This window comes from Rutidosis leptorrhynchoides, chromosome 10 (assembly GCF_046630445.1).
Source record: "Rutidosis leptorrhynchoides isolate AG116_Rl617_1_P2 chromosome 10, CSIRO_AGI_Rlap_v1, whole genome shotgun sequence".
Classification (NCBI taxonomy): Eukaryota; Viridiplantae; Streptophyta; class Magnoliopsida; order Asterales; family Asteraceae; genus Rutidosis; species Rutidosis leptorrhynchoides.
The window spans coordinates 285,089,973-285,099,598 of NC_092342.1; positions in this window are offsets into that span (position 1 = coordinate 285,089,973).

Sequence of the window (9,626 nt, forward strand, 5' to 3'; positions counted from 1 at the left end):
ATCACCAGGTTGTTCGATTTGGTTTTATATCGAGTAACAGTTGATGATTAAATGAAGAAGAATTAAATGGAGCAAAGCCTAATCGTTTTGCTGAAGTGAAGTTGATTGAATTAGCAATCAAAGAATCCAATCAACAAAGAACAGTAGCAGGTAGTTCATCCTGGGTTTTAAAAATTAAATTCGAAATTTGATGTGTTGCATATGTTGAAATCAATATAACTCTTCTGTAATTCATGTATCATATGCTCGTACATCAGTTTGATCATTTGAAAACTAGTAACATGATTCAATTTGATAGATTCAATTTATGTTGACTTTTTCTTTCTATGCTTCGACTTTAAAATTCACACTCAGTTTAACGAATTGGAATGTGAGTCTTTACAAAAAAATTCGGTTGAAGGATTTCAAACATAACAGAAATTCTAGTTTTGACGATTGATCGGTTATTCGAGATATGAAAAAAAATAATGATTTGAACAGAGTGTTCTTGTTCTATATTTCTGTTTAATCGAAAATAATGGTTAATAATTGATAATGGAAACTTGATTGATTTTCTCATCAACAAGCAATTACCAATTGTTTTGTAGTGTGATGTTTGTCGACAATGAATCCTCAATCAGATATAAAGTCAGGGAAAAAAAATAAAGGGACAGCGATGTGTAACAGATCAATGGACTTTCTGTGTTTATATCTCCTTAACACTGAATATAATTGATTCTTATAATGATCAAAGGTCGAAAAGCAAAAATCAATTCGTACCAAAAATATAAAACAAATATTAAGAACGATTCATTTGTACTGGATTGGATTTGTTTTGGAAGCTTTCTAACAAATTTGATATAAAGAAACAAATTTCGGTACAGTTGGATGGATATATATATAAAACTGTTTTGAATTTATGCGTATGTTTTTATACATTTGATATTAGTAATTAACAATTATTATCAATAATTTAAATTCAATTAATAATGATAATAATAATAATAATAATAATGTTAATAATAATAGTAATAAGAGTATTAGTAATAATAAGTCCTAACAATAAAAGTTTTTAGTGTATTTGATAATAATGATATTATTAATGGTAATTATAGTAATAATACTAATAATAATTATTATTTTTTTATAGTATTTATATCATTACAAATAATAATACATATATTAACGATATAAAACTGATAATAATGATTTTATTCATAATAATATTACTACTTGTATTATTTATGATAATAATAATAATTATAAAAACAATAACCATAATACTAATTAAAATTTTACTATTAATTATAATAATAATAATAATAATGATTTTAGTAATGATAATAATAATATTAGTAATAATACAATAATTTATTTATATCTATATATTTTCATACTAATATAGATTTTAATATAAAAATATTATTATTATAACAAATATATTTTATAACTATACTTATTATATTAAATTTTATTATTACATATTATTATCTATGTAATATATATATATATATATATATATATATATATATATATATATATATATATATATCTTTATATTTATATTTTTATATACACAAATATCTATTTACAATTTAATTGTTCATGAATCGTCGAATCTGGTCGAAGGTAATTGAATACATGAACATAGTTCCAAAATTTTCTAGACTCAACATTACATACTTTGTTTATCGTATCGAAATCATATAAAGATTAAATTTAAATTTAGTCGGAAATTCCTGGGTCGTCACAACATAGTTGTAATCGAACAAATATATATATACATTTATTAATTATATCCTTTTTATATTAATAATATTTATATGTTTCATTTATTCATTTTATTATATAAAAATATTAATTTTCGTTATATCATATGTACAATATATATATATATATATATATATATATATATATATATATATATATATATATATATATATCGTTTGTTTGTTAAAATATAGTAACTAATATAATATTAATAATGGTAAAAATGATAATAACTATAATACTTAATATTACTAATTATAACAATCTTATTTCTAATGGTATTCTTAATAATAATACTTTTGTTAATAACAATAAAAATTCCTAAGGGTTTCTAATACTGATATTAATGATAATAATATTACTTTGCATCATAATAGTGATAATAAATAAACTTAGTAATAATAATAATAACTACAATTGTAACTAAGATCATAATAATGATAATTACTACTTTATTAGTTTTGATCATTATAATAAATATAATAATTAATATCAATAATAATTATAATTGTAATTTATAGTTATTAATAATAATATTTGATAACTAATATTTTTTATTAGTAATAATAATAATAATAGCTATAATATTAATCTTGAAAAAAATTTCTAATGATAACAATAATAATTAATAACAATAATAATAATAATAATAATAATAATAATAATAATAATAATAATAATAATAATAATAATAATAATAATAATAATAATAATGATAATAATAATAATTATAATAATAATGGTTACATAATAATACTTATAGTAATGATAATAATGATACCAATATTTGTAATTATAATGATATTACTAATATTTAATGCCTTTTAGTATGTTAGTAATCATAATAATTAACTTAACAATAATAATAATTATAACAATAATAACAATAATAATCATAATAATTAACATTGATAATGATAATAGAATTAAAAGAAATGGTGTATACCCTTTATATACTTTGTCTAAAAAGAATTATCGGAGGTGAGACTCGAACACGCGACCTCTTGTAAACCCGACACACACTCAAACCGTCTCTCTGTCGCTGCTTATCTGATATTATCTGACCCCATAATATATTTAACTTGTTTATGAATTCTGTTACATCCTCCTTCTTCTCCGTTTACAGTCGACCTCCTACTCAAATCCTAACAACTAATTAATGAATTCATTTTAATATTAACTTATTTATTCTAATTATTGTTTTACATTATGAATCCAATTAAGTATATTATATTTATACATTTTTATATTTATATTTATTTTTATATATATACATGTTATCTACACACAAATGTTCGTGAATCGTCAAAAATGGTCGAAGGGTAACAATATTCATAAGCAAAGTTCTAAAATTTTCGAGACTCAATATTACAAATTTTTTGCTTATCGTGTCAGAATCATATAAAGACTAAAGTTTAAATTTGATCGGAAATTTCCGGGTCATCACAGTACCTACCCGTTAAAAGAAATTTCGTCTCAAAATTTGATAGAGGTCGTCATGGCTAACTATAAAAAAAAATTCATGACGAATATGAGTTGATAACAGAGTTTTATCATCATTGAGTAATATAGATAAAACAATTTGATTATACGAAGAGTATAAGTTAAGCTATCGCAAGAGAGTGAAATGAGTAAATGTAGAATCGTTTTAACTGATGATGTAGTTATGATTGATTTTTGGAATTCATAGGATTTAAAGAAATCTTCGAAATCTAAAAGATTTTATTCTTCGGCGAATAAGGAAATTAGGATCTCTCTAATTAAATGCGGAGATCTGCCTTGATTTCTCTATCAGATATTTCACTATAAATTAACTTCTTCCGTTCCTTTACTTTTACCATTCCTATACTCATTTCACAAATTCAAAAGATTGTGAAAATGTTTAATCCAGTTCTGATCCTTGTCCTTATCCTTACTATTACAACAATTATTCTCCTTTTCCAACTTCCACCAGAGGAATCTGCTTACTTCTACTTTGCCCTTGGGGTTATAGTACTTATAATTCTCCCGTGTCTTTATGTTGCGATAAACATTGATATACACGGTTTGTAATTTTTGTGTTGTTATCGGGCTTTATATCTCCCCTTATATTTCAATGTCCCTATTTCTGTTTCCTATAATCATTGTCATCCTCAGTTAATGCTCTCTTTTATTTGCTACAATTTATACCCCAAATTTTCTATTTTTGAAGTTTTGTCCCTTCGTTTCTTCTTCTTGCGATTACGCATCGCTTGTAATGGTTCAGAATTCGCAGATATGAATTTCAGAATGAACATTGTTAATGTTCTAAATAAGAAGGAATGTAATAGCACGATTTGATTTGTCAAATTACCAGATTCACTGAGAATAGAACTATCAAGAATATATTTTCCTGATATGTTCAGAAGTTAAGCAGAATGAAAGAGTTATGTAACATGGCACATGATGACGTTATAATCTGTGAATCATCACGTTCCATTTAGAAACTCAGCATGACTTACTGTAATATAATCGCGTTGATTAAGTGTCATTATATTATACTAACTCATGCATCAGTTCCCAACATTACTTCAATAACATTCATATTTTAAGCTCGAAAGTTTACAGAATATAGAAACTAACAGTTTCTATATGATGTAACACTGATAGCACTAATAGCTTAATGATTTCAGATAAGAATAGTTATGAAAATATCTTCAGAAATATGGAGGATATTTATAATGAAAGATACGATAATATCTTTAAATATCTAGGATCAGAGGATGATGGAGACTATTGTCCGCAAGAGTTTAGAGTAAGGAGCAAGATATTCGCTAAAGACTTCAGCAAGCATTAAATCATTTGGATTCTTTGAAGTCAAACGTATTCTTTGTGATTTGTCCACGGTTTCCTTCATAATTTCGCATAATCCGCTTTTCAGTACTGAATTTTCTATTGAGTGTTTCCAATACTCCATTTTTTTATCATCAAACTTTCGACGGTTAAGGTCGTGTACAGTTTATGCTGCTTCATTCAGCTTTTTCAAAGTTCAATGTATTGATTCGTAGGCTGGGTGCTTTTCAGAATTTTCAGAATGAAAAATCATAGTTCTAAGAGATAAATGTTATATGGATACATATAACTGTTGATGTAGAAACGTTACGAGATTCAAAATACTGATTGCTGATTTCCCGATACTTGGTATGGCAATTCTCGTTACAAGATGCCAATGAGTTCATGATAAGACTTCAATAGATAAATATAGTGATTTGTCGAAGAGATTTAAGCCAAGGAGCAACGAGGTTGCTGGCACGTCTGCTGGTAATATGATGGAATATAAAAGGTTCCCCGGTAACAATAAAAGAGCACGCATATATATCAAGGTTATAGTAAGGTTGTTTCGAACGAAAAATCAAAGTTGACTTGCTGGAGCTGTGACAAAATTTGCTATCTTGAGAAGAGATTGTAAAGTTATTTTGGGTAATAATAATGCCAAAGAAGCTAGCACAGATATGTGTTAAACGTTTACTCATGTTTCGAGTGTCTTCAGGTGCATAACTATATGCATAAATCTTTCCTCCCGTAGATGAAGTGCGGTTGGTTCATCCTCTCGATTGAGGTGTTTTCAAGAATCATGAAAGGTTTGAACGCAGATTGTAATCGTCAAGATACAAATGAGGTTTAAGATGAAATCAAGTGGCAAACTTGAAGAATTATTTAGTTTCATATGTTACAATCAATATTTTAATTCATTTTAATTGTCCAATGTTATTAGTCCACAGTCGATAGTCCACAGTTGACAGTCCAATAATTCATATATAGTTTAATATACAATATTCGAATTAATTAATACGTATCGTGACCCGTGTACATGTCTCAGACTCGATCACAACTCAAAGTATATATATTATTATAGAATCAACCTCAACCCTGTATAGAGAACTCGATCATTACTGCATATAGAGTGTCTATGGTTATTCCAAATAATATATATATATATATATATGCTTCAATATGATATGTCAAAACCTTGTACACGTGTCCCGATATTTAAAATGCGTAAAATAAATACAGAAATTAAATGACGATAAATAAAGTGCGTAAAGTAAATAACAGAAATTAAATGACGATAAATAAAATTGCGATAATTAAATTGCGATAAACAAAGTGTAACCATTTAGCTAGGAACAGTTAGCTAGGAATAGTTAGCATGGATTCTTAACAATATTTCAATTAGTTAATTCGTTTGTTTCTAACAAATTTTATTTTGTTCAATGTTTTCTTCATTATGTCACTTGTTGGATTCTGAGAAATTAAAATTCAAGTATGAAATTGAATGAAAATGGTTATTCTGCGGTGAACGGATTCGTATATCTGTGGATGTAAGTAGGATAGTAAATGATCGTTGAATCAGATTAGAAGAATGTACAGTGTAACTTATTAATGTGAAATCTGAATATTCCTCGGGTATTACCTACCCGTTAAAATATTTTCACCATTAACACTTTGTACGAAAGAATTTTTAATTACAATCTTTATGAAACAATATATATACATATATATTTTCTTTAGACGTAATCATGGATTTAATGAGTCAATGTGCAATTAAACTCATTAGATTTACGGCTAGAACTAAAGTACATAATCTCTAAAACATTAGATATTACATAATCGCCATGAAGGATGAAGATAGTTTATGTAGAACGATTCATAGAACGATGATTATGCTTGAGGTATAGATTGCGAGGTTGAGACGTGTGATGATGTTGTTGTTGTTGGTACTGGTTATGCTGCTGGTGCTGCTGATGGTGGTACTGTTGCTGTCGGTGCTACAAGTGTTGTTGGTGCTGAGGTTGGTGATGATGTTGGTGTAGTAAGTATAGTTTGTAGATCACGCACCATTCTTGTCAGGTTTTCTATCCTACCCTCTATCATTTCTATCCATCCACTCATCTAATTCGATAGATCTTGGTTATCAATTCGAAGTTCCCTAACTTCTAATATTCCTCTTCGATTGGTATTCGGAAGTAGAGGTTGAATATTTTCTGAGATTGCAGTAATGCGACCTTCGAGGCGGAATATTTTAGCAAGAAGGGTGAATACAATGTTGCGCATAGGTTCACCGGTGAGTACATCGTTTTTTCCGATGTTAGGAGGTAAGTTTGGTTCACGGTAGGGCTCGCCTTCTTCATTCCTCCATCGAGTGAGTAAGTCTCGGACCCACCCCCATCTCCTCCAGAAAGAAAAATAACAAAATGGTTGAGGCACTTCTGATTCATTTACTTCGGAGTCTGCTTCAATATACATCTCGAAATCGCTTCCGGAACTAATGGAATCCAAGCTAGGTGTAGGATCCATCTCTCACGATCAGTTAAAGGGTTTTGATATGAAATGATTTTCGAATATCGAATGATATTCTAATTATATATAGAATATCTATACATACTTCCAAAGATCCCGTGAATTACTGAGAAAATTAAGGAAACGTGTCAGATAAAGTCAACAGTAAAAGATACGCTAAGATATGAATTTTGTCTATACACTATTCATGCAGTCAATGTAGTAAAACATGTCTAGACTAAGAATAATGAGCAGGTAATTTCCTAAGGATGATAAGCAGATGATTTTCGACAAAAACGATAAGCAAAACTTTTGACATGCAGACACGGTCGAAGTCCAGACTCACTAATGCATCCTAACGACTATCAGTTAGACTCACTAATGTACAACCTGGTTCGCTAAGACCACCGCTCTGATACCAACTGTGAATACAGTGGGGACAACCACCGTCCCACCCAGTGCCTTCCCAGCTAACCGCCTGGTGACCACTGAGTGTACCTCAGATACTGATTTTAGGGCCTGCCTCTCGGCTACTGCCAAACCCTCGTAAGGGATCGCAAGGAGTAAGAGCCAATGCTTCGTCACAGGTAACACTGTGAGAACCTCCTTTACGACTAACCCGCCACACATGGACGGCGTTATACCAGCTCTGATGCCAACTGAAACGCCCCGTCCTAATCCATCTGGACGAAGTCCATATTGATTATAAACGATTCATAATAGTTGATTACATCGCGAGGTACTTGACCTCTAAGTGATACATTTTACAAACATTGCATTCGTTTTTAAAAGAAAAACTTTCATTACATCGAAAGTTGACAGGTATGCATACCATTTCATAATATCCATCTATAAATGACCTAATCCGTCATTTACTTAATAATCTCTAACGAACTTTAATGACTCGAATGCAACGTCTTTAGAAATATGTCATGAATGACTCCAAGTAATATCCTTAAAATGAGCTAATGCACAACGAAAGATTTCTTTCAAACCTGAGAATAAACATGCTTTCAAGTGTCAACCAAAAAGTTGGTGAGTTCATTAGTTTATAGTAATCATTTCATTTTCATCATTTTTAATAGACTACAAGATTTTAAATATTATAAAACGTGCAGAAGTCCCATTCCAACTGCACAAACAATATCTTTCATATGAAGAACACCTGGTGAGGATTCAAAATATAATAGTAACCATCTGTGCCGGTCTTTCACCCCATGGCTGAATACATGTGCCTTCAAAATATAGAACCTCTGTGCCGGTCTTTACACCCCACGGCTGAACACATGTTTATAAAATATAGGACAACCGGTGCCAAAATGTCATAAATAATAAACCATCCACTCGGCTCTGGAGCTCATACGCTCTAACGAAAACCGGGGGCTAACGCGCGTCATAATAATCAACCCCAATCCCAGATAATTCTATCATATAATGCAGTTAAGGTACTTGTGTCTATTGCGTAAAACATTTATAAAAGCACATGAACATAGTTCCAAAATTTTCTAGACTCAACATTACATACTTTGCTTATCGTATCGAAATCATATAAAGATTAAGTTTAAATTTAGTCGGAAATTCCCGGGTCGTCACAACATAGTTGTAATCGAACAATATATATATATATATATATATATATATATATATATATATATATATATATATATATATATATATATATATATATATATATATATACATTTATTAATTATATCCTTTTTATATTAATAATATTTATATGTTTCATTTATTCATTTTATTATATAAAAATATTAATTTTCGTTATGTCATATGTACAATATATATATATATATATATATATATATATATATATATATATATATATATATATATAGTTTGTTTGTTAAAATATAGTAACTAATATAATATTAATAATGGTAAAAATGATAATAACTATAATACTTAATATTACTAATTATAACAATCTTATTTCTAATGGTATTCTTAATAATAATACTTTTGTTAATAACAATAAAAATTCCTAAGGGTTTCTAATACTGATATTAATGATAATAATATTACTTTGCATCATAATAGTGATAATAAATAAACTTAGTAATAATAATAATAACTACAATTGTAACTAAGATCATAATAATGATAATTACTACTTTATCAGTTTTGATAATTATAATAAATATAATAATTAATATCAATAATAATTATAATTGTAATTTATAGTTATTAATAATAATATCTGATAACTAATATTTTTTATTAGTAATAAGAATAATAATAATAGCTATAATATTAATCTTGACAAAAATTTCTAATGATAACAATAATAATTAATAACAATAATAATAATAATAATAATAATAATAATAATAATAATAATAATAATAATAATAATAATAATAATGATAATAATAATTATAATAATAATGGTTACATAATAATACTTATAGTAATGATAATAATGATACCAATATTTGTAATTATAATGATATTACTAATATTTAATGCCTTTTAGTATGTTAGTAATCATAATAATTAACTTAACAATAATAATAATTATAACAATAATAACAATAATAATCATAATAATTAACATTGAT